Here is a 26359-nt window from a genome sequence, read left to right as displayed (position 1 = left end):
CTGGTTCAGTTTGCGTTTTCCACAAACATATTCCAGTCTTTCCTAACAATGTGGATCAATTCATTCTCAAAAGAAAAATAAAAGATCCCTTGGTTGGGATTCTAAAAGTAAAGCACAGCAACATACACATATATGCAAATGTAAGTATAAACACGTTGAACTGAAATATTACTTAGGCACAGTCAGCAGAAAAATGTATTTATATATATAAGCAAACTTCCTCTTTGCAAGAAAGCGACATCTCTTGTACTTTGGCATAGGAATAATTAACGCACATAGACATTACATTTATATTTATACATTTGTGTGTATGAAATATATTGCTATCTACACATAGAGACATATGTTGGTGACATATAGTCATTTGAAGTGGGCTATTACCTAATTAACAAAGTATCTACTGGACCGTCTAATTAAAAGCTTGGGTTAAATGTTTATATGGAACTTGGTAAAGGATTGACGAAGATATATTAAATGTTTCGGTATACACTATTTAAAAAAAAATAGATCAGACCTTTAAGATCCATCAGCAGAAAAACGCAGAGGAGAAGACGGGCGACTATGAAAAATATGCCCCAAAATAATAATTAAACCAAAATATGATGCCATATGTAGAGAATAGAATTCTACATGTTGCCAACATACAGTTATTTACATATACTGGACACATATGTAGGAGAACATGTAAAAAGGCTGTTTGCCGTGTGTGGGAAAAAAACGCTTTAAATGGATCATATGGGCACGGAGCGGTAAATTCATGTTTAGAATTGCTATTCTCCTCATTTTAACAATCGCCTGAGTTCTGTTTTCATTCGAAGACACTGAGCCACCGTGAAGAGAAAAAGTGGCTCCCTGTGCGCTTCTGAACTTCCAAGTCGGTGCAATTTTTAACCGCTGGCTTGTGGTACTTTGAAAATCACCAGGGGCTGTCAGAGTTGGGTCCACTGAAAAATTTACAGTGCTAAATCAGAGCATATGCTGGCCAGAAAGAAAAAAAAATGCCAAAGACGGGATCTATCACAGTATCTGGGTGCCCCCTAGCGTATGGATCATCTCTGCCTCAATTCTAGGTTTAATACAGAGGAGTCCTCTTAAAGGGAAAACGCTCCGATCTTGCGTCTCTCACCAACACCAAAGAAACTTGTGCCCATTTTAATCTGATTAATGCTTTAGGATTTTCTGCTAATTGGCTTGGATGTAGCTGAACAACGCATTTGGGTCTCTGCTTTGTTTTGTTTTTCCTTTTCCTCCGTTTTTTTCTGGGTTTTGGATACATACCGGAGCTGATTTGAGTTTTTGGCTTTTATATCAAACTATTATTGATATTTCCCCCCCTCAAAACACTTTTTTTTCTCTCGAATCATATCACCGTTCCCTTTTTGAAAACCGGCTGCCAAACAGAATACGCGCTTTCTGTAAATTATATCGTCACATGCTGGATCTTGACCATACCATTCCGATGGTGAGTATGCACATTTTGCGCCATTTGTTTGATAAATGGAAGGATACTGGTCCTGGCTGTTTTCATTCCCGTGCAATCAGACGGGTCGTAAATAAAACGACTTTTAGCGAGGGATATACAATGTTGTAAATCAAATTAATATCTTAGAACTGTCTAGCCATAAAGCTAAACATTTTAGCTTTCGCATAGTGTTTATAAAATCTTTTACTTTCTTCTCGCATTGCTACATCTTAGCAGACTGTTCGCGGCGAAGAAAACACGCTCAAAAATGGCTTAGCGTACCCTAAGGATATCAAGACTTTTGCGTACAGCGGAATGAAAGGTTCATTAGCAGCAGGTACATTGATCTTTTAGCAGGAAGACCCTAATCGAAACAGCCTTCGTTGCTTTAGTTGTTTTGCAGTACCCGAACCGTGCTTATACGCCAATGTATTTACAGGCTAAACCCGTTTGATGTAGGTTAGTACGAAGTGACACACCTCACCTGTGCATGTCTCACATTAAAACAGTCTGCTCATCCTTATAAAAAAAAACAAAAGCATTTTTCGACAAACGTACCAAAGGCAAGTTTTCTGTGCTCATCTTCTGCGTGTTGCATCTTCGCCTTTAATATTACCCAGGAAAGAAAGACCAAGAAGTCTTCTGTTTTGGCAGTAGAGTCAACGTTGTCTTCCCACCTGACGGTTTTTTTTCTCTATTGAATACACACAAAAACACTTCTTAATGTTTATTTAAGCGATTATGCAAACTGATAAAAAGTAGGCTGCAACCTTTGAAGGAGAAGCAAAAAGTACATTAATATTAACAACCGAATAGGGAGTGATTTCGATTTGTGTTTTAACTTTCACTTTTCTTTGGCCAGATCTTCACTCGCAACATTTAAAAAAAAGACGGGAAAACTTTCAGAGGATTTTCTTAAGAAAAACAAAATCTGAAGGTTAATTCACGCCTTTGGGGAATTTTCCTGACGCCTTTAGGGTGCTTCTGCCTGTCTTTTCTGTTCCACAGAAGGCAGACGCGCTAGTACACCCTACTGCATTGTGTGGGCTGGGTGAGAGGGAGGGAATGCAGATATAGACACCTGTCTTTCTGTCGCCGTCGTATAAACTTAGTTTTATGAATTTATAAACCCCCGCATTAGCGAGGAAAAAAGTCATTCATCGCAGCCATTGAAGTGATTTGTACGCTTCCGTTTGCTCGTTTTAGGCAAAGCAAACTCTGGCTCCGTGACACCGAGAACACTTTCATTGCCTTTAGGCACAACATTTAAAAAACAGCGGTATGGATTAAAAAATACGGAGTTAAAGTATTTTAATAAGCATCTGTATATAAATATTTGTCAAAGCAAACAATGGAATTCGCGACTGATCTGACAACGCGAGTCTTTAAGCTTTGATGTATTGGAAAATCTCACGGAATTAAAATTAACCGGTGATCGAATAAGCTTGTCTTTGCTTCCATTTAAATGCTTTGGATATAAGTTAATTTTACAGTACAGGCTTAATAGTTTAATTAGTTTTATTGCTAAATGTACAATACAAGCCCGATGCACGGATTCCGCAGCAGAAACATATTGATACAGTCTGTAGTTATTATAGATATGATGCGTGCATGTGTTAAACCGACAAATTATTCATGTTGAGACATAGTACCCATTTACTAATACCCCAAAACCACCCGTCCTAAAATACCGTCATTATTACAGCTGCTGATCTTTTTTTCAGAATGTAATTTCTTTCTTCTGACAGTTTGATTTGAACTTTAGGGTCACAGATGTCGCCTATTCTAACCCTATCAAGACAGTGAACGTAATCTTTTCAAGTTTCCACTATGATTATTTCTTTACTTTTCGTTCTCCGTGCACTTTGTAGATGATCTCAAAACATTTACCACCGGGGCTTTAAACAGGGTTTGGATGAATTTCAGATTGTTTAGGGATTCATACGAAGTATGTGTGTGCTTTTCAAGGAAAAAAATCCCAAATCGACCTTTGTCTCGGAAGAACTGGTCTCTGAATTGTGAGAAAAGGACAGAGGGGGTCGCTTAAAATCGATTTTTATTTGTCCCCCCTTGTCTTTTCGGATCACCGCCTTTCAATGGATACATAGGTGCTCTCTCAACCAAAAAACGTGTGCAACATTTTCTGCCTCGGTTGATGCTAAATACTTCAAATGAAGCTTTGGAACTAAAACGAAAATTCTTACCGTAGTCTACAGGCACATTTTCATGTCTAGATGAGTTTCACAACTAGTGTAACTAGTGAGGTTACAGGTAGGATTAAGATTAAATACAGTATTGATTAGTATTGATTGGTGATGGACCCACTCCGTTTGGAATAGGTCAAAATGCTGTCATAACATTGAACCTAAATGTCTAAAAATGAACTTTTTTTACAAACATTTTAAATCACGTCTGGTTTCTTTATTCTCAAGACACGGCCGAAGGTATGCAGATTGAAGGCTTCAGAACTGGAAATGCAGATAGAGTTAGGAATAAACATTAAAATCATAGGAGATAATTGTACTTACTAATAAGTCTTAGAATAGTGGTAAGAAATTAAATAGAAGATCCTTGCAATGTTTGCCTTTTGAGATTCCTTAAACAAAGGCATCAAACAGTTTCAAAATAATTAATCTACTAATTGGTAAAATAACAAAGATGATGGATGAGTAGACAATTGGGTTTGGAGTGAAAAATAACTTTTTTTTTTCTGCTGGGTACACAACACGATGAAAGGCTTTTCCTTTCCACATAAAGAGTACCTTTAAATAGATCCCAGCAAGCTTCCACACACAATAGGCAACCACCTATTGGGATCCCCATCGATTAGGACCCGAGCCGGAGATGTCACCGCGCTAAATATTTACTGATCACACACAAATAGCAGGAACTTTAACGATTTTTCCCTGTTTGGAGCGCAGAGAGAAAGGGGTAAATCACTTTATTATTGTTTGTAAAGCAAAGAGCACACTCTGAGCCGCGGTGCTCTAAGATGTGTCCTGAGGTGGCTGAGAGGAGTTAGGTGAATCGATAGCCGGCGATTAAGAGAGACCCCGTTGTTGAGCGCGCGAGGTGCTGTGAGTGCGGGCTCCGCCGATTGCTGACCGCGAATTTCTTGAACAAGAAGTTAGTTTCATCGGGAGACACAGGTATGGGCTGTAGGAACAACAAGCGAAGAAAAATATACATTCGGGAGCAGAGAGCAAAGACTCCGTTAAAGTGAGCTCAGGGTGATGAAAAGCGGACACATTTTAGGTTCAAAGAATGACAGCTCTTATTTTTAAAGCTTGGATGACATGATAGCCAAGGGAAAAAGCAGTGAAGTTTTGAGAAGTTACGACACGTCAAGCGCAAGGTGTAACCGCAAATGCATACAGTGAAGGTATACAGTAGCGGGGGAAATTGACAGCATATAAACATATATAAACATATACACGAAGAGAAGTACTCTTCTGTAATCCAGACTTTTCATTCTTAATGTTTTTCCTCTGTATGTCTTTTGCTAACCTCGAAGTAGTCCGCTGCCTAATGAAGAGCAGTGCTATTACCTTATCCTAGGTATAAGGCAGAACCTCATTAAGGACGCCGAGACTCCCTTGAGTTTAAACCCTGTATCGATTAAGCGGATATGTGCAGGTGAGAGGCTCTCTGTGTCGTAGAAAAGTTGACTGTAATCTTATCGCCGCCCTTGCCAATGGAGCGGAGACAGTGGGATCCTGACCCGTGGGTCACTGAGATCCTGGCCTGATTAACCCCTCCAGACCCAGAGCAGAGCAAAGGTTAACCGGGCTAATCAACTTTAAGAGGCTGATTGAGTCAGAAGACGAGAAAAAATAAGTCAACGAGGAAAGAATTTCGCTCACTATGTGCTCTGCAAACCCAAACCAATTGGTCTCACTTAATTGATCGATCTATCAATTCGTCTGTCTGTCAAGCACTTCTTTCCAGGAGGTGCTTTTTAGGGCTGTGTGTGAGAAAATGGGTTAAGAAAAACAGAAGAAGAGTCTTTAAATTTACATGCACAATGAAGTTCTTTTTTCAACATTGCTCACTATTGCATATTTCCAAATTTATGTTTAAATTTTCTATTTCCTGGACGATGACAGTGATGATGATAATTTTTGTGCTAATCACACTCGAAACAGCAAAACACAAGTTTCCTCAGGAACACTGCTTAAGTCTTACCACAGCTAAATGAAGTTTCCGCATCAGATAAATGTCTCTGTGCCGCTTTGGTAAAGAACTGCTTTTCCTCCCTTAATTATTAGGATTTTTTAACAGTTTCCCATTCGTCATTGTCAGCTGGATAAAAAGAACTTTACACCTTAAAGGAAGAAACTCACGACAGACAATATACATATATCAAATATCTAATTATGCACGAAAGGTTAATGCAATACACATAAACTATTATGGATTTCAGCCGCATTCCACTGAGGACATAATATAGGCTACATTACCATTAACATTTTTCCAGTTACTCCATAATCAAGGTGCATTAAAAAAGAGGCTGCGTTTAGATCAAAACTTAACGCAGCACTTGCTCAATTCATACTAGCAACATCCACAAATACCCTCAACAAACGACGCAAAAAGGCCGTCTTTGGGCTAAAAAAGAATGTTATATATTTTATATTTACAGTAATTTTCAGTCTAAAACACACAAGAACACAATGGCTACATAGTCTTCGATATGGAAATAAACTATCCTCATTAACAAAAAACATATGAAAGACTACCTAACAGCTAAGCGAATGGGGATTTTAAGAAGCACAGAATCGTAAACATTCAAACACAGTGTTCGGCCAAGGAATTTACAGAAACAATTGTTATATGTACTATAAACCCATTATCTATGATTGTGTAATTCTTACTCTAAATCTTAAAAAGCGGATTTTGAGTCGTTCATTGTTAATTTCAGTTAGCCAGTTCTTCTTCACAAAACTCGAGGTGTATCTTGAACTATTTTGTACATTGTACAGTGCGGTAGGTCCTTGACCCACACGGATTGCGGCCTTACAAAAACACAGATTGAGCGGATGTCAACAAAATTAAATTACTTCTTACTTTTTCAAATTATTTTAAAATGTGATGTGGCATGCTTTCAATGGTTAGATTAACTGAGTGTAAGAAAATAATGTCTTAAACTTTTTTAAAATAACTTGGATCCTTAACTGCTAATAGGAAAGCGATACACATTGTTTCCTCATATTGTTACAAACCTGAAGAACATGGGAAGAGATAACGTTTATATGCACATGTACGCGCCTATGTGTAGGCTAATTGACAGCCATGTTTAGCCTCAATATTTGAGAATACCGCCCTTACAAACCAAATCATTTTGATCCGGTACATATTTGTGCTTTCTGTAGAACAGATCGGTAAACCACAGTATGCACAGAGAAAGGTTTGGCACTGCAAATCATATGTGCACGCAGGCCTAAAAAATGTCGTTTATATTGCCAGACCAAAAAAAACCTGCAATAGTAGAATAGTTAAAATACTATCAACACATTTGTCATTTTCGTGTATGGTTCACGAGCGATACTTATTCACTGAATTTTCTGACCTAACAGAAGTGACGCTTTCGATACTGGAGTGTAAGTAGAGAGAAAGAGAGGTAGGATTTGGTTAGACCCAAGGAGACGGTGTATAACTACGGACTTGAGAAAAGCAACCCGTCTTGTACTGAGTACTTTTTTTCTTAAAGACTCTAGGTTTTCGAAAGTTCATCGTACTTGACTTGATAATCCTTACCTATTGGCGACTTGTCCCGTGTTTCACTAAGCGCGGCGCGGGCGCGGGCGCGCGCGCACGGAAAGAAGTCGGTTTCTCTTTGAAAGCTTGACATCCACCGCTATTCTTCAAACAAGCAGGATTTGTTTTAAACATAATGAGAGTATTTGTGATATTCTTTAAACTAAGAATGACTTAATAACTGGACACTCTTTCAAAGTGGAAATATTATTATTATTATTATTATTATTATTATTATTATTATTATTATTATTATTATTATTATTATTAAAGGCGTGCGTAATAAGCTTTCCCCCCCCCCCCAAAACGTTTTGTTTTTCCTGTATGGGTATGGAAATTCTGGGGAAGGCAAGAACTGAATTCTGTTCGGTTTCCAGATCTCATCCAAGCACATCCATCAGGGATACATTTACAATACATGTGTCATTCAGTTTAAAGGTATGTAGGGACCTTAACTAGAACCCACGCAAAACAGTGAACATCTTTCCGTATGAGACACTTACCAATAGGTACACGACACTGAACACTTTATTTTAAAGCAGTGCAGTATGGAAGTGTTACCAAAAGCCTTTCCATTGTTAGGATTTTCTAGGTGACACTAAAGCAGTGCACAGTTCCCATATGCTTGATATGTGTGAATTCATTTCAGAGGTTGGGACTTGACTTTTCTTTCTGTCCTTTTCTTGTCTGACTTTGCAGCAGTCAGCTGCAACATAACCTCCTTTCTTAACCCATGGTCAAATTATTCTCCAGTCCTTAGCTCCCTGATGTAGTTAGGTTGCACCCTGAACAGAATATTATTCTTTTTTTTCTTTTGTGTTTCATTCCTTTGGATTTGAAGCATTTGCAGTAATCACTAAGGTAAGGGTGACTAAGGTGCTGGTGTATGTTGCCTACTCATTAAGAAATTTCATTTTTTCTTATTTTCATTTAAAATTGATAGGTTTTAAGCTGTAACTACAACAATGCATGATGCTGATGTGAATCCTCACCCTTTCCTGTATGAATGGCATCAGACCACAAATGTATAAATAGGTGGTTTATTATCTGCGGCAGAAGCATGCTAATAGTACATTTTAGTCTGTTGATAGACACTTGGAGCTTTAAACCACTTTAGCTTTGTATATATTCATAGTTCTTCTTGTGAAAATGAAAACATACAAAGAGACTAAATAAATATTGTTTTGCTTCTGTCTTTATAATGTTTTGTTGAAGAATATTCAACAGTTTTATCCAAGGCTGCACTAGAAATTAGCATTGAACTTTCAACCTAAAGTAAATCGAAAACGAATTGCATTTTTTAATTCATAAGAGAAGAAAGCTTTGTATAGTACATTTTTGGACAGTAATTTAAAAAATCCTTGATTTTTTTTGTTTTGAGTCTTTCCAGTTTTAATGTGAAAAAATACAATGTATAAAGTGAAAAACAATTATGTTATATTCAATCTTGTGAAACTTCTCTTATTAGAAAAGTGTTTTATCTTTTTATATGTGTATTTAATTATATGAAAATACCATCAATCATAAAATAAACTTGTAACACAACCTGCTAAATGCATTTCTGTTTGTATAAACATCTTTCTCGTTGTTAAGAATTTGTTAACACAGTAATTAGTTTAAATTGTTCTCACTTGTTTAGATATCACTTTGTAAATTTCTTTTGCCTTAGAAAGGTTAAAACTAAAAAATAATGTCTGTAATGTCTCTTGAAAGGAGTACATAGTGTTGAATGTTTGTAAATAAAGCTGACATTACCAATAAAATAATGAAAACAGTTTTTTTCTTTTTTTTTGCATGCAGTTTGCAATGAAACTGTTTGGTGTTATCAATTACAGTGGGCTGAGTAGAAGGACCTGTTTTCAAAGAGTCCTTAGGTGTTTGTGAAAATAATGGGGGAGAGCTAGCAATTTTATTTTTTTAATACTGCATTAAGTTTCTGAACTTAATAAACATTTTTTTTACAGAATTCTACAGCCTCTACTAAAGTCCCTCACATCAGTTACTGGCAAATTCAATAGGATTATGGTTTTATTGTACACAGCACACTGGCTTCATGCCCAAGTATGTTGTAATTTGTTCGACATTACTTTCAGCCTTAAAACAACACCATTGCCTCAGGATTGTTTAAGACTGCGCAGCTCTTCAGATCACAATGCAGCTCTGGTTAGAAATTTCGTTTGGGCAAAGCACAGCGTGGTGAAGTTTGCATGTTGAAAACATGTGTTTGCATTTAGGGTGCATCTAGTGAGTCATGAAGTTTGAAGTTTGAGGTTTCCTCAATTGTCAGTGTAACAATAATATATCTTTAACCCCAAACCCCCAGCCCCTCCCTCTTTTTTAATTTAGAATTTACTTATTTATCTCTTTTGGGGGGAAATATTTATTTTTCCTCTTGTAGATCTGAAATTCTTCTTTCTAGTTTAATCTTTCAAAATGTTTTTATCCACATGCTGAGACAGTAATGTGTAGTCCTTGCTTATCCAGTTTTATTGTCAACGATAAAGTTTAACTATGTAATTTAGAACTAAAAATGCAGAGTTTTTAAAATTCTGATAATGCTTAGAGTTTAGCCTTGTATCCCCAGTATATACATATGTATGTAAACTTATACTATATGTATGAATGTGTTTTTTTGCACTGCATAGCCACTAAACTTTTATTTTTTTCTGATGGTTGTTACATTAGCATTCACTTCAATTGATTGCTTTAAAACTGGATTGTATGTTATTCTCATTATCTTCGAGTTGCTGAAGTCCCTTATACTGCAGCTGAGGCTAGTCATTGAAAACCCAGTGAAAAAGCTTGTCTACTGCATTGTTTCCACTTGCTTTAAATAAAACTATCCTAATGAACATGGAGAATAATGCTCCTATATAAGTGCAGCAGTCAAATATTGTCTGTCTGTCTATCTGTAATTGCTCTGAAGCACAGCTGTTTAAGCACAGCTGGAATGCTCCTTACCAAAATGCTGTTGAAATGCATCTATTGTGTAAAACTATGAATTGTTCTTAGTCCTTCATTTAGAAGAGACAGAGTATTAGCGAGTGGTATAATAAATGAGACACAGGCAGGGAAACTAGAAGAACAGTGAAATCTTAATAAGAAAGATGCAATAAAACTAATATCATAATTAAAGAAAATTAAAAGCTGCAAACCTTACACTGATGCCAGGAATTTGGTCATGTTATTCTGCGCCTGTCTGAAACACTGAATTAATTCTGAGCTAGTGAATGGTAGAAATTACAGAATAGTCTGTCAACCAACATAGCACAGAATACGTTAACTGGATATCACTGTAGTGAAACGTGGTTAAGGTCCACTGAATGTGATGGAAATCTGTATTATTTCATTACATTTGTAATCCAAATAAAGTATTAATGTTTCTGTCACCGCCTTCAGCAGATTTGCCTGGGGACAGAATGAAAGCTGAATTGGACCTTCAGATACAATTAAAGGTAAATAAGATAGTGTGCCTTGCACTAGGGTTTCCACAAGTTTAATTTCAATGAACTCCTCTTCACATATTTATACTCAGAAGTTATCTAGAAAAACATTATGTTAAACATGACTAGTACAGTGTACTGGAGCTTTATGTGATGTTTACCTCTACGAGTAAACTGTTGATATTTGGATATTCATTTCAATTTCAGTGTTTAATGAGATGCAATCTTGTATTTGCTTCTATTAAATAAGTTCTGTCTGGGTGAAAACGAAAAGTACAAGTGTGTTTACATTGCCATTTCATAGTACTTGTAGACTGCAGCCCATTTAAGGCATTGCTTCACACTAAAATCATATTTTCTCAAGTACCATTCTTGCTTGTTTTTTATTAAGTCTCATTCATGGTTTTTGTGCAAAGCAATGCCTTGAATATTAGACCTTGCTGCAGTGGCAGAACTTTTGCTTCCAGATTTAGAAATAATACCAAGTTGTATGACAGCGACCCTGCCAAATACAGGTTCCTTCGGAAGCAAGGTTTTTAAAAGACCGTTCTCAGTCTTCGAAAATGACAAAGAAAAGAAAAAAAGCAGTGAAACCAGACAGAACAGCACTTAGGCTTGAGAGGTGAACAGATGAGCTGTTATTGCTATTAAGTTTTCCTTTCCTTTACATCAAGCATGGACACTAATAATAACTTGGAAAGGATAAACAGGTGAGCAGAACCTAATAGGACGTTCTGTAAAGCACAGGTAGAGCCACAGTCGCACCTGCTGAAGGAGGTTTTGCAGACCTGTGGCCTTTAATGGCTTCATTGTGCAAGTTTACACAGCTGAGTGATTCCGAGAATTGACACCAGGACATGAAGCCTTTCACCTCTGTGTCACCGGTTCAATTCCAGCCAAGGTTAATAATGATCAGAAGTAGATGTGGTTTGTTGGCAGCATGGGGACTGATTTCAGTGGAAGAAAAACAACACTTTTTCTAACAGTCCTGAAATGAATATTACACTGCAATTGTCCGTACTATCATGTGCACAAAGGAGCACGAAGAAAATGACTTATGACTGATTTAGCAAGGTGTTTTACAGGTAAAGCTTTAAAGAGGAAATATCATCAGTAGTTTTAATCCTTCCCATGATTTATATAATCTATGCCCCCAGAAAGCACCTATATTTCTTTCCTTCAGTCTGATGTAAGTGTGAGGTTTTGGTTTTAAAAAATGTTTGTGCTGCGAAACTAACAAAGCTGCAGTCACTCCATGAAGAAATGAAGGAAAGAGAAAGACAATATGTAAGAAACAATTGGCAGGTTTTTAGAAAAAAAAATCACGTGGCTTTAAGCTTGATCGTGAAGGCGCAGTGCCATGCATGTGCCTTTTTCACTCTCCCCTGCAGTGTACCAGTACTGCACACCTGAAAACCGCGTGCCAGACTCAGACTGGTGGGATGAGAGACTCAAAAGGTGCCACTCTCTCAGCACTGGGTTGCAGTGTTGAGACACCAAAGCAGAGCTTTTCTAAGGGGCACCATTCTAATGTCACAAAAAGCAAACAAACATTAGAGTTGGTTGCTCACCCATTTCATTTTGACTGCAGGGGCTGAATGGCACTCCAGATATGGCACAGAGATGGCGTCTCGACAGGGTGCGTTATGAATAGGTATGATATCGGCGGAGGTAAAAAGTGATATAAAGAGAAACACAGCTGCATACTGTATGAGCATTCTGCATAGACCTAAAGCAAAAGATGGAGGCTCATCTATCATCCCCATTAGAAGGTGGTCCCCCCTGGGCATGGCTGAGGCACATTAATTTTATTCCAGTGGGGGTGGGAGAAGGGGCCGTGTTGTCATATCTGCAGTCTCTCTTACCGTACGTCTGAACCTTTCCACAACAAAAAGAATAAAATATTTAGCAACATGTCACGTGAAAACAGGACAAGAATAACCTCTCCCAGGCAGTATACCAAAGAAGAAAAAACAAACCTCTGTGTATGCTTTTATTTGGATAAAATAGCGTATGACAGAATAATATAATATTAAAGAGCCAAAGTGGTCCCAAGCACATTGGAGTCTGCTCAATAAAATACCTGTACAGTGACTGAAATAAATCTCATGCAGTTATGAGATTAATGACAGCTTTTAACAAATCTTTGTTACCTTCTGCATATTTGATAATCCACCTTTTTGTAAAACCGAGATCAACTGTATATCATTTACCCTTAACAGTTAACAAAGGTCAATTTTTGGGAAGGAGTTCACTAATTTGATAGTTTTTGATTAATGTTATGATTTATGTTTGCTTACTCTTTGAAAATACTTACCAAACCACACAAATGCTACTTAATCTGTGTAACTGAAAACGACAAACCTCCCGATTTATAAAACCCTACTGACACGAGCAAAAGGGACGTATTTTCTTGTATGTGCAAATTGTATTTTCTTATGATGAAGGTCATAATTCACAAATGCCGGTGTACACAGAAATGTAAAAGAAAGGTGTTAAATGTACAAATAAAAGCTTCTAGTTTCTGATATTTTTGTGATGTTGAGAACAACAAGGAGCCAAAACCATATCCGAGAATGAGGATAGTACGTCTGTTTTTCTGTTGTAAATTCAAAGGTGTTGGTTACTCTTTTCCCCTTGGTGTCTGCTTGCCCTGAGGGCCAATCTAAGAAAGCAGCAGATTCAAGATAGCTTACAGAGTTCGATTCACCGATGATGGATTACAGTGTCAATTTAAACGGCGAAGGATTAATTTGTTTCAATGATTTCTCTTTAGGCTGAATGCCAGACTCCTTTCTTCTATCTCTACCGTCTACATTTCTTTAAAAAATGTTATATACACTTTAAAAGGATGATAATAGAAAGAGACAGGTTGGGTGTAATGTTGCACTAGAGTTATTCCATCAAGTTTTGTTTTATCTTTTTTTTTTAAGAGTGATGGGTCAAGTAAGTAACATTAAAATGAAAGTTGATCTAGTGTGTGTTCAATAATGTTTTGTCACGAATGTTATCCACAGCAGAGAGCTCCTGACACAGAAGGACTTAATTTGTCTTGTATAACTCGTACTCAGAGTTTTCAACCTGCCACCCACAACAAAGTGACTCCTGAGTGCAAGGGGGTCTGCTTTTAATGTGAGCTGCAGGTTCATTTTTTTTTTTTCAGGTAACAGCCCAATGTTTCAGCTGTGTTTCTGCAGTGCACGGATATTTCTTCAATCAGTTACACTGGTGGCATTTTAAATTGTGTTTCAAGTGTCATATCATAAAATCAGCAATTAATGATTTTTTTAGGTGTTGAGCCTCACCCCTTTATTTCTTGCTGAAAAGAGCAAAGTGACCCACCGCTGACAGGATACACGCCCACTCTATCTACAAAATGAGACTTTAATAAAAAAAGGATTGGGAGACCAGATTTGCACAAAAAGAGGTGTGACAATGACTTAAATACTAGGCATTACACTTCATTTTGTTTAGAATCATTTCACGTGTGATTTTGAACCCACACACCACAGCGATGAGCACTTACACGACAGCCACAACAAACACCTGAAACATCACTTGTATTACAAAGAGATGTTCTCATTTCTCAGTGTCTGAACTCATAAGAAAATGTTGTGGGGTCCACCTGTTTTTAAACCACCCTGCTCCACCTACATAGTTTTTCACCAGGCGTAATATTTTTTCTTTCTTTGCCCCCTTTTTACTTTCTTTGCACAGCAAAAATGTCAGCAGAGACATGTCACACTTCTGTCTGCAACAGTTGAATATATATTTGCTCATTATTACTCAAGCAGAATTAAAAGGTTTTCTAGCTGCTACTTTTTAACTTTCTAAAATATTCATAGATATTGCATTTGCATTTTGTTAGAATATGTACAGTATGTATAAATCAATGATTGGACTGTTATTCATGAGTAAGGCCATGATTGTCTTATTAATGCACTATTAAACTTCTTTCTATAACCCGAAGGCTTCTTTATTAGTTCAAGCAGGAGGGATACATTTCTTCTGATAGGAAAGAAAGGTAAAACAAGGCAAAATGCATCTTTCTGCGGAATGTTAGATTTGTTCAACCTTTTGTTTATGCACGAGTAACACTGCTGCTTTTCATAAAATACTTTCAGTTAACATCTGAAAACCATTGAGGAAATGTAGTTTTTTTTCTGGCCAGAAACAATTAAGAAACAAATAAGGAAATCCCCTGAGATACATACATCATGGTCTGTGTGAAGTTGTTTTCTTCGAATATTTTCTTTTCATTTCATGTTTTTGTTCAAATGTAAGTACATGTTTTACTTTGTTTTTTTCTGTTCTGCCTCCTGTGGAATAAGCTACAAGGTTCTGCACACTCGGGGACAACAAAGAGGATATAACGAAATCAAGTTCAACTGTTAGTATGGGGACTTCTTTTCTGACAAACTGACCATTCAATGGAATTTTAAAAAACTACATATTTTTAAATCATAAGCTATAAATTGAAGACTAGCTGGGAACAATCACAAATTGTTTCCTTTTATTTTCAAATAAGCTTAAGTATTTTTTTAAAGATTGATAGAAAATAAGAAGGAAAAAAACAATAAACAAAATACAGTCTTGAAAAGTAGGAAAATTAAATAAAATACTTTTACAAATAGCATTGTTTCATAAAATCATTCATATTGAATGTTGCACAGCAAAGGCTTATTTGTGTATACTATGTATTTAGACAAATTATATATATATACAAATTATTATATACATATAGACATTGATTCTTCTTTCATTATTTTGTACATGTTATTGAACAATTTAGGTAACAGCCGAAAATTCACGTGCTTTGACCATACAGGAGCTAAATGAAGAATAAAGTGTTAAGATGTCAGCACAAAGAGAGAATGAAAACTAAAAATTACTAGAAAGCAGTCATTCTTAAAAAATCTGTATAAAAAGAAAAGATTGATTTCTGCATTATTTGGCAAAAGCTAGAGACTTTTTTTAAGCATGCTTTTGGACTGATCATTCTGGATGAACTCTGGCTGGGGAGGATGATGATGTGGAGAATTTAAAGCAGCACTGCCTGCAGGCCACCAAGAAATGGGACCGAGGCAACGTTACATTGCATCTTGAGGTCTACGCCGTCTTCTAGTGCTAGAAAGCCTCCGCTTATAATAGAAAACATGAAGGGAGAAATGTAAAGATAACTGAAAACAATGTAAGAAAATTGATCTTAACAAGATTGGAATTCCAAACTCTTCTAAACTTTACCTTCTACCAAGACGATTTTTTTAGGCATCTGAAATAAACAGAAAAAAATAAGAGTTTGATTTGCTTTCACAACATGAAATAAAGCTGAATAAATGTGTAATTGCAATTAAAAGAGCTCTTCTCTAATAATTGTGATCAAAAAAATAAAAAACAACTTTGAATTAGTCGGCATTTTCACAATTTACATTTCAAAAGAAAACACATTCACAATGTCTCAAACTAGAAATTGTATTCATAACAACTCTAGCTCTAAAATAGTGCAGCTGATATAAAATAAATGTATTTAATAATTATTCTGTACTGTTTTGGAAAATTCACATCTTTCCAGAATGTATACTGTACACTTGCCTATTTCTATTTTGAATTTAAATAATTAACTATAATGTATTTCTTTTAAAAAGTTCCAAAAACTGATCACAATAGAAAATATATTGATTAGATCCCGAGCTCATTTATGTATTATTGATTGTATAGTAGCGGTATGTATGAAAATAAACATACAAACATAGACTGCATGCCTATATATTATTACTAGACAAGTAGGTAACTTTAAACCCATTTTTAATTGTTATTTACCTTGAGCTAACGCCAGTGTCAGTTTTCGACAAGCAATTGAAAGACACCCCTTTACTTAAAAAATACATGTACTATTGTGCAGTGCCCTGATGTAGCACACAAGACATAGATCCACTGTCTCAGCTTTCCTGAATGCCTCCAGTGGAGACATTAGGCGTCACATGGTGCAGATGTAGCCACCTATTGAAATGTGTCTGAAGAAGATTAATAGGACTTGTCAGTGTTGGGAAAGCACTGCTTTGCTGTAAATTTATCCTCAGACACAAGATAAATTACAGGCAAATGCTTAGTTATCAGACGATCACGGCCATTAGACACTTAATCAAACAAAACTAAATTTTGGAAAATCGCACTTTATGGGAAGATATATGTGTGCATCTTCCTTAATATTAATTTATATGGGGAGGAGGAAAAAATCCTTTTGTAGTTTTTACATTTTGTTTATTCTTGCTTCCAAACTATTTGGGAAGCAGAGACTGTGTGTTAACAAAAACCCCGGTGAAAGGAGCTATAACATTCCTTTCCCATTATCCTGATGTCAGAGATTAATGCACCAGGAGGTGCCGTGTCACACATCATCTGTGGTGAACCAGTGACACCCAATTCTGGAGTTCACTTATAAATATCGTACAGGGACAGTCCCAGATACATAGGTGTAGCAAGGTAAATGTAGTAAATAGGTCTAAAAGACACAGACAGAAAGGTGGACCATCACAAATCCCCATTACAAACTTACAAAATCTTTTTGGTGGTATATAGAGGGCAATAAATATCCTGGTGAGAAAGGAAAACAAATAACACATTTTGATTTACATGAGATTAGAGCTTTTAGATTGCTCATTCTTAATTGAAACATACCCTCGAAAAATGTGTTTAATTTCTTTCCCCTTTCAATTTACTCTGTTTTATGTAGTACCTTGTAGTACTGCTCTATGGAAATTTCCTGCGCAAATTTCATTATCGTCATTATTAGATTTCCTGCTTAGACTAACATTTTAAAACTCAGAAAAATACAGGACAGGTAGAACACAGAATTTTCAGTGTTTCAGTGTTTAATATTCACATCTCACCCAATGTTTTCTTCTTTTGTATTAATGATTACGGACAGCTCTGATTAGTTATAAATTTAGTCTTTTCATTGACAAAATTGCCATTTAACTGGAATGGATGTCTAAGGTCTGAATGTAAGATTCTCCTCTATTCCTTAGCTGGTGATCAATCACAACATTTATGGTGAACGGAGGTTATTTTTACTGTGTTGTTTGTACTTTTTTGTTTTCTTGAATCTAATGGCAAGCACAGTTTGTTACCCTGTAAAGCAGGTAATGGATTTGCTAAAATTATTCCAAGACAACATATATTATTTGTACTTGTTTTGTATAAGATTTGTATGAACTCTTTTAAATACAGTATATGATACTTGTAAATGTTGAACATTGAGTATGTTGTTTACAGCTTCTATACATGTATATTAAATAAGTAAATGTATGTTTTCAAAATTCTGTTTTTTAAATTACTAACATGATTATTTGGATTTATAATGCAATTTTGGATTTTTTTTCTGGAAGTGATTTAACACCAAGGGAATATGCACTGGTGGTGAACAATAAGCAATTGTTATTTTTTAAGAGACTTGCTGTATTTTTTTTTGTAAAAATATGGATCAATGGTGTTAAAAATGAATTTAACACAAAAAAGTTCAGTTTGGTTCACATGAAGCCCTAAATCTTTATTTATTACAGAACTCAAGCTGACAGCTTTACAGCTTCAAATTGCCAGGTTTCCATTTCTCTCTAATAGCGAGCCACAGTGAAAAAAAAAAAGATATTATTTTCCACTCTTTCCTTCTCTCATTCCATTTGCCGCCTCTGTCTGGGTTTAATCATGGGCCGCTGGACAAGATTCGAGTTATTAGGAAATATAAATATTTTCAGAACTAATCAAAGAGCAGGGGCCTGCGGAGGAAGATTGATTCGGCGTGTGGATTGGACCTAATTGGAAGCAGCTTTTTTCTAATGAGGACTACTGGGAGAAATAGCCAACAGTGGCTTGTGGCCAACACTTGGAAATTTCAAGCTTATTATGCTTACCTGTCCAGGTTTTTGAAAACAGCTAGTTAGCAGACCATAAGGAAACAGTGCTGCTTGGCACTTCAGCCCCACTGTCTGTGCGGTGCCTGGTGTCAAAAGTAAAAAGTTCTGTGTTGCCCGGTGAGGCAGGTTTTGGGTTGTTTGATCAGTCATCACGCTAACCTGCCCTATGAATCTCCTGCCCTATGAATCTCTATTCTAAGAAAAGACTGTATCCTGGCAAGTGGAATATTTGAAAAAAAAAAACACAATATTGAAAGGTTATCCATATGTTCCTGTGATCATTTTCAGAGCGGAGTCTGAGTGAATAAAATGTTCCTTTCCATCAGTGGAGGTTGTTAGTGTTTTATCTGAGAACATGATGTCAGCTCAGTGCTCTAGACGTTTAAGTGTGAAACTATGCAGGCTCCCCCTGTTTTTTCTCCGAAGCTTAATTTCAAGGACCAGGTGAGGTGTTAAAAACCTTCAAGTAGGTGGTGTGAGGAAACACTGGGTAAGGATCTTTAACGTTGAAGAAAAAATAAAATTCCAAAGACATTCATTATACAAGCTTATTCAACTTTATTTATTATTTTTAAACCTGTGGTATTTTTTTTTTTGCTGGAACTCTGAAGCGCCGGTATTGCATCTATATTAAAGTTGTTAGAAGTTTTACAGCTAGACTAGAATGGCTGGATCTGTAAACTGTTTACTAGTGTTAAAGGTCTCTTCACTCACCCTTGCGGTTAATGCGCTCACCCCTGAATGAAAGTAGTAACAATGTATTAATGACGTTGAGCACTGATCACCACAGCTCATTTGCATTGCAGTTAAGCCTTATCTTTGGAGATGCTGTATGTATATAAATATGATTGATTGTGCTGTTTTTGTCCCAAATTTAAATGCCAGAAGTAGGGTATTAATGAAATGGAGCAGGCAATACCCATCCTACAGTATGTGTTGTATAATTACTGCACTTTAAGCAGACTTAGGAAACTATGTCACGGCAGAGTGTGAGCCAGCTTCTCTGTGCCTTTCGAAGGAGGAGATGGCTATTTATTCTGGAAAAGCAAGGTAAGAGTTCCAAGCTTTAAAAGGCATTGTTGTTCTGAAATACATCTTTCTTACCATAGTGCACATATTTGCTGGCGAACCCCAAATATCACTGTTGCATTTTTCTGCCTAGATTTGTTTTTCTACCAGCGCTGGACTTCAGATCAGGCTGCCGTCCTCATGCCCGTTGTATCACTATGGCACACCAGTGAGAGCTGCAAGGTCACGACATTGAGAGAAGAGGGGCTGCTTGCTCTCTCCTTCAAGAGGCTCAAGCACTTGCTGACTCTGGAGCTGCATAATTATAAGGGTTTCAAATTTGACCTAAGTGTCAGAATTTGATTCATGTAGTCAACTTATTACTGTCAACATGCAAATTGCATATAATGTATGCAACAATAGATCAATTTGAGTCTGCAATTGTTTATGTATACGGCAGTTAATTGCTGCAGTTCACACATTCAGTTTTTCACCATGTTTTTATTTTTAAGTCCAGATAACTCACCTAACCGTGCCTCCTTCTCTATACACCAAAACTCTCCTTAGCATCCCTTTTCTGCCCCAGTTAGTGGGAAAATCCTTTAGGTTGTAATGTGCATGGGACAGAATATTGAGCTGTGTTCCATTGATCAGCCTTGACACAGGAAAATAAAGTATGTATTTACAACATAAAATAAAGCATCTAAAAACACAACAGTTTCTGCTACTCTGAGGCATTCAAAAGGCTGGTGTTTTCTCTGGGAAAATGGGGCATTCTGTGGTTATATACTGGTATATCTGCTCCTTTTTCAAACTACAGTCCCTAACCCAAAGTTTTTCAAACCAGGAAGAGATTCTTAGAACAGTCTATGACAACAATTCACTCAGCTGGTGCCTTTTTCTAATTTCTATAGCAGGCTATCTGAGGAGGAGAAAACCTCACACTACACGAGATTTAATGAGTGCTGAGTTGTTGTGGCATTCACAGTGCTGCCAAAAAACTCAGCTATGTTCAGTAAGCATGTGAAGTGTCGGCAATGAAAACCGTTGTCAAACAGCATTTGGGATCAATTACCCAGACAGAGTGTAATGTTTATATGATCTTTCTCAAAGCAGACCCACTCAAGGACTGGCACTGGCAAACTTTAAAACATCCTACCTCCTCTTAACCAGTCCTCCCATCTGTCACAGTCTTGTTTTCCTCCTTTGAAGTGTTGCCCTTATCACTGTGATGTTGTTAATTTCACATTTAGCAAAGTTCGGTTACCCTGTCCCGAAATGAAAACGTAAGGTAAGCTACGCACAAATTTGTTTCCTGCAAAGTTATATTTTATCCCACAGCAATCAAAACAAAAGCCAACAGTGTGTTATCTATTACAGCATAAAACTAAATTAAAATATTCCTTTGACCAGGAAGTATCCAGGATGATGCCTCATTTGTTGTTTTTAAATCATACTGATGTTGGCCAAGTCAACTAAAAAGAGGCTGACAAACCAAAGACACAGTATGATGAACTTGTGCATTGGATGCAATTAAAAGCACAGGATAATTTTAGAATTTTTAAGTAGTTACCCGTTTGTAACAAAAAGAAAAAAATTGGCAGCGTTTTAGCATAGCTATTAAGGGTACACTCAGATGAATTATCTCATTAACAGGAACATCCTTATGGGAGAAAAGAAAAGAATAGCTTTTAAGGGGTGACCTATTTGTGGAAAACAAAAAGTCAAAGAACAAAACTCAAGGGCCTTCATGCTTAATCAATATTTGCTACTGTACAAGCCTCAAGTCCTAGGGGGAATATTCTACAAATAAAGCAGGCCCCAAAGTTAGAAATGATAAAACTTTCTTTTTCTTGTGAGATTGATGTGGTAAGGGTGCACATTCTGTTTGGAAGAAGTTTAGAAACGGAGAAGACTACGATTGATTCAAGTATTTAAAATCCTCAAAGGCACAGGCCCTGTTAACCCACTGGACTTCTTTAGTATCAGAAGCGAAAGACGAACTAGAGGTCATGAGTGAAACCTGGTGAGACTGCTTTTAAATCTGAGAACAGTAACGTTTCTTTACACATTTGGCAGTGAGGGTAGCCTGGGAACAGGCTACCCAGCCATGTTGCTGAAGCTAAAAATCGTTCTTTTTTTGGGAAAAGGCTGGATGAGACCCTCAGATCAGTCATCTACAAACTACAAAGTGTGTTGAATGCTCTTCTCTCATTCTTTGAGACCTGTCTAATGTTTTGAGACCTGTATCGTTGTACTGGTAAAACACCAAAAGCTACAGTACATAGATGCAGTTTGTGTACTTGCATTTACAAGGCACAGCATCAGCTTCTACATTCTTTGCAAAAATTCTTTATGTAAACATTGTAATTCTTTACATATTCCCATCAGAAAACTCCTCTTGCTGGCATACAAATACTTGATGTGGGCAGCACTTCTGAAGCACCAAGTAAGAAAAGATTTGATGTGGTTCAGACACAAGCTAATGTTTCTTATGTTTCAGGGGCAGATCCTTCAATTATTCCAAAGCAGCTTAATCCAGCCTTATCCTACTAAGAGAATTAATGATATCTGCGGTCTGTGTTTAGGAGCTCTGATTGTACACCTGCCAGGAGCACAGGTCAGCCTTGTACACTTCAAGTAATGACAACAGTAAACATTGCATCTATACTGTATGATCTAAACAATATCTGGTACTGATGATAGTTTTTTTTTCATTTCAAATGATTCAGCTTCATTTTGAACTTCAAATAAAGAATGATTTTGTCTTTACATTTCTTGGACAAGGTCCCAAATAATAGTCATAGCATAAGTGCATTTGTGTGCTTTACCATCTGTTTGACAGTAAACAAAAAGATCTCTGTTACCTTCCTCTCAGAACAAGTAAATCAGTAATAGTGTCAAAAAAGAGGTGAAGGGAGGGGGTTAATTACTTCAACATGGCTTTGAGAATTGTAAGAGTGTGTGCTTTCTTTTGGAATCAGCAGGATATTGGTTTCGTCTTCCTGCCTAAGGTATGATAACGAGGCAAAAATGCAAGTTATGTTTCTGAATTGTGCTGTGATATTAAGTTAGATGCTTATTAATACTTTGAATCAACAGTTCTGCCACCACTCTCATGCCTCAGAATGACAAAAGGGTGGGTGGATCTGTAAGTTTGAGTTTTTCTTTTTTTCCCACATGATGTCAGAGGAGCACAATTAGGAAGAACACTGTTGGGACTAGTTTGGTAAAATGCTCCAAGCAGCCATCTGTTATCTTGAAACTGCGCAGGCCACTTTTTGAAGGAAAATGTGTTTGGATTTTTACAAGAACGCCTGCCTCGTTAGTCAGATTTTATTGTGGGCTGGTTTCGTTTGTCTGTTTATGCTGTTGTTTTGTTCATTTCAAGAACTGCCAAAGTATGCTAACTCTGTTGCTTGGACGTAAGAGACTTGATTTTGGTAGAAAAATAAATAGTTTCTATTTTTGGAAAATATGTGTTTTTTTTTCCACATAATTCATTTAATTGCTAATAAAACTAATGTGATGACCTTGGCTGGGGATCTAGAATGTGTGATTTTTTTCTTTGGCTGCTTTGGCTACAAAACAAAAGAATTTGGGGATTTTATTTGTGTGACCTTCTAGGAGAGAAAGAGACAAAGTTTGATCTTGGTAAAGATTCTGAGAAGAGTTCATAGGGTAGGCTTGCCTGAGCCAAAACAGGTGATTGGCAGTATACGAATTAATTGGTCTGAGTGTAAGTGGATCCTCGCAATTGTTTGGTTTGTTGTGAACCTTTATTATGCTGTTTTCAGTGCATTTGAGGTGCTACCATGGTATTAGCACATATTTAGGTTACTCCACCTCTCCTTTCATTGTGTGTGCAGCAGTTTAATTGTTTTTAACTACACTTTCCTTGGGCCCAACGTCTGAATACTAAGAAAATCTTTATAATGGATATTTTTTCGATTTTTAAAATTGTTTTTGGTACTTTAACATGATGTTCCAGAGCTTTAAATACAGCTGGGTACAAAACCAAGGTGAACAACAAACAAATAGCACAGTCTTTATGAACAGATTTGGTCCTTGTTGTCTTTGTAGGGTGTTAGCAATAACCAATAACATATTAGGCTTTTTGAAGGCATTTTGCCGACATCCCAGAGCACTTAACTATATAGACTTTGAACTGCTATGTCAAATGGTAAACTATTACTTTTACTTATTTAAACCCTTAGCATTAACAGATATTATAAATGACGATGGGATAACATGGAAAATGACACACAGAGAGGGCTCTTTGTAATATTTTGTCCTGGCAATATGCTCAGTTTATGTGTGAAACATTTGCTTGAGAGGTGGATTTCCTACAGTGACAAAAGAACACCCTCAGATGCAGGCTTTAACACCCTCTCTAAGGCATTGATCCCTTTAGACACTTTTCCTTGGCCTCGACTGAACTTGATCAGCAAAGGTCATTACATCAATGTTTAACATTAGTCCATTTGCAACTAATCCTTAATCCTCAATTAAGATCTTTCTTATAGCATTGGTGTGAGGAGCAATGGAAGAGCCTTTCAGAGTTAAACAGATTGCACACCTTTGTTTCAGTGCTTCTTTCTTATGAAAGTATGAAAACTAATCCCCAGAAGAATGCACTTGAAACTTTTATCTTTACAGCAAATCTGCAGGATGTTCTCAACCATGCAAACTTCTATAATCGCAGCAGGAGTTTTCTTTTATGAATGAAACACTATAACAGGCAAAGTGACAGAGGTGGGAGGGACCTGGACAGCTCCAAGGGAGACAAGGGAATTGCTCCTGAAAGAAGAGAAGCCTTTGGGATGTTTGCACACCTTGGCCTCGGCATTTCAGACATTGCCCTGTTTTAATTCCCATACTCTTTTCCCTTCATAGTGTAAATCACACCCAGTCAATCACTTGATGCCACTGAGAAATACTTTAGAAGAAACAATGGATTTTTTCTGTTTCTAAGATGCTAATCTAGTTCTAGCTCAAATGTGTTTATTGAGTTAAAACATGCTCTAGATTACAGCAGGTGGCTTTCAGCTTTTTCAACAAAGTTGGGTGAAGTCTCAATGTGACTAACTTGACACTAACTACCCCGGCACGACTACAGAAAAATGTTTTGCATCTCAGTATCTGAATCAAGGTTATTCATAGATATGTTGGGTGTAATATGTTCTGTTAGTTCAACTATATTTGCTAATGATACTTTTTAACACTTTTTAAGTAAGTGCAAGTTAAGAAGACAGTGCAGATTCATTAATTTAAGACATGGCTGCAGCTGTATCTATCTAACATGGAACACCCTCCATGTTAGGGTAGTTAGGAGCATGTAGGGCCTATGAATTTTGTGTATGCGTATTAATGAGGTCTTATCTCTCATCATGTTACAGCAGTACTGGGGGCTGTAATGTTTTAAGACAACTCATACTGTAATGTACAAATAAGATTTAAGTTATTAAACAGTAATTTGTTCCAGGATGTTTCCTGAAGGATGAGGTCAATCTTTAGCTGTTTAGAAAGAAACAAAGCCACATCGCACTAAACTTGTCATTGTTCACAATATCTGTGCATGGTGTTGGGATGATGGCAGGAAAGAATAGTTTTTCCCCAAAGGTTCCAAAGTCGCCAGTTTGAATATCAGTTCTCATTTTATTTTGTAAAGTTTTGTCATTTGCTCTATAACACTGATTTATTGAAGTGTCAGGCAACTGCAAAATGCTGTGGTATTCAAATTCTTTGGAAATGTTGCACAAAGTTGTCACCTAATTTTCTTTTTGTTTCTCCAGTGTACGGCTGGTTACAGACAATACAGTGAATTAATCCTTTAGACATGACCATAAAGACTGTCAGAACAACAGCTGATAACCTAGGGTCTCAGAACTCTGAAGAATTTGCAGGTAGTAGACCTTTGTTTTTTCTTTGTCTAATGCATTAGAAAATGTGTGTGGTTCTTAAGTAACACAGCAAAAACATATACAGATATATGCAAAAAAGAGAAATTAGAAGCCTGTTAAGTCAGTTCTGCTTGCTCATGTTGAGAAATAATAGAGCTAATCCATATTAATTAATGTATACAATCTATTAAACATATTTATTAGATGGTAATAATAATAATAATAATAATAATAATTGCTTACACTTGTATAGCACTTTTCTGGACACTCCACTCAAAGAGCTTTACAGATAATCCCCTCCACCAACGCCGATGTGCAGCCCCACCTGGATGATGCGACGGCAGCCATAGTGCACCAGAACGCTCACCACACACCAGCTATCAGTGGGGAGGAGAACAGAGTGATGAAGCCAGTTCAGAGATGGGGATTATTAGGAGGCCCTGATTGGTAAGGGCCAATGAGAAATTTGACCAGGATACCGGGGTTACACCCCTACTCTTTTCAAGAAACGCCCTGGGATTTTTAATGACCACAGAAAGTCAGGACCTCGGTTTTACATCTCATCTGAAGGAGGGTGCCTGTTTGCAGCATATTATTCCCGTCACTATACTGGGGCATTAGGACCCATGTGGACCATAGGGTGAGCGCCCCCTGCTGTCCCCACTAACACCTCTTCCAGCGGCAACCTTAGTTTTTCCCAGGAGGTCTCCCATCCAGGTACTGACCAGGCTCACACCTGCTTGGCTTCAGTGGGTTGCCAGTTGTGAGTTGCAGAGTGATATGGCTGCTGGCATGTATGATGTTGATTCTTCTGCAGCCGAAATGCCTATATTCCTTTCTGTCCTGTTATAATAAACTCAGTTACTGTATAAA

At 37.0% G+C, this 26359-nt stretch overlaps 1 long non-coding RNA gene across 2 annotated transcripts; it reads left to right on the top strand.

The window, feature by feature from the left end:
• Positions 1-1065: 1065 nt before the first annotated feature.
• On the top strand, positions 1066-26359 carry LOC148659294 (uncharacterized). 2 transcript variants are annotated; one of them, XR_015940406.1, is made up of 5 exons: positions 1066-1462; positions 10619-10674; positions 12254-12316; positions 25379-25489; positions 25740-26359. It is a non-coding gene; the product is annotated as an uncharacterized LOC148659294 (long non-coding RNA). The 2 variants fall into 2 exon arrangements; XR_015940405.1 differs by lacking the exons at positions 10619-10674; positions 12254-12316 and having other exon boundaries at positions 1068-1462.

This window comes from Lepisosteus platostomus, chromosome 7, assembly GCF_059453375.1.
Source record: "Lepisosteus platostomus isolate fLepPlt1 chromosome 7, fLepPlt1.hap1, whole genome shotgun sequence".
Lineage (NCBI taxonomy): Eukaryota > Metazoa > Chordata > Actinopteri > Semionotiformes > Lepisosteidae > Lepisosteus > Lepisosteus platostomus.
This window is presented reverse-complemented; position numbering and strand designations above follow the sequence as displayed.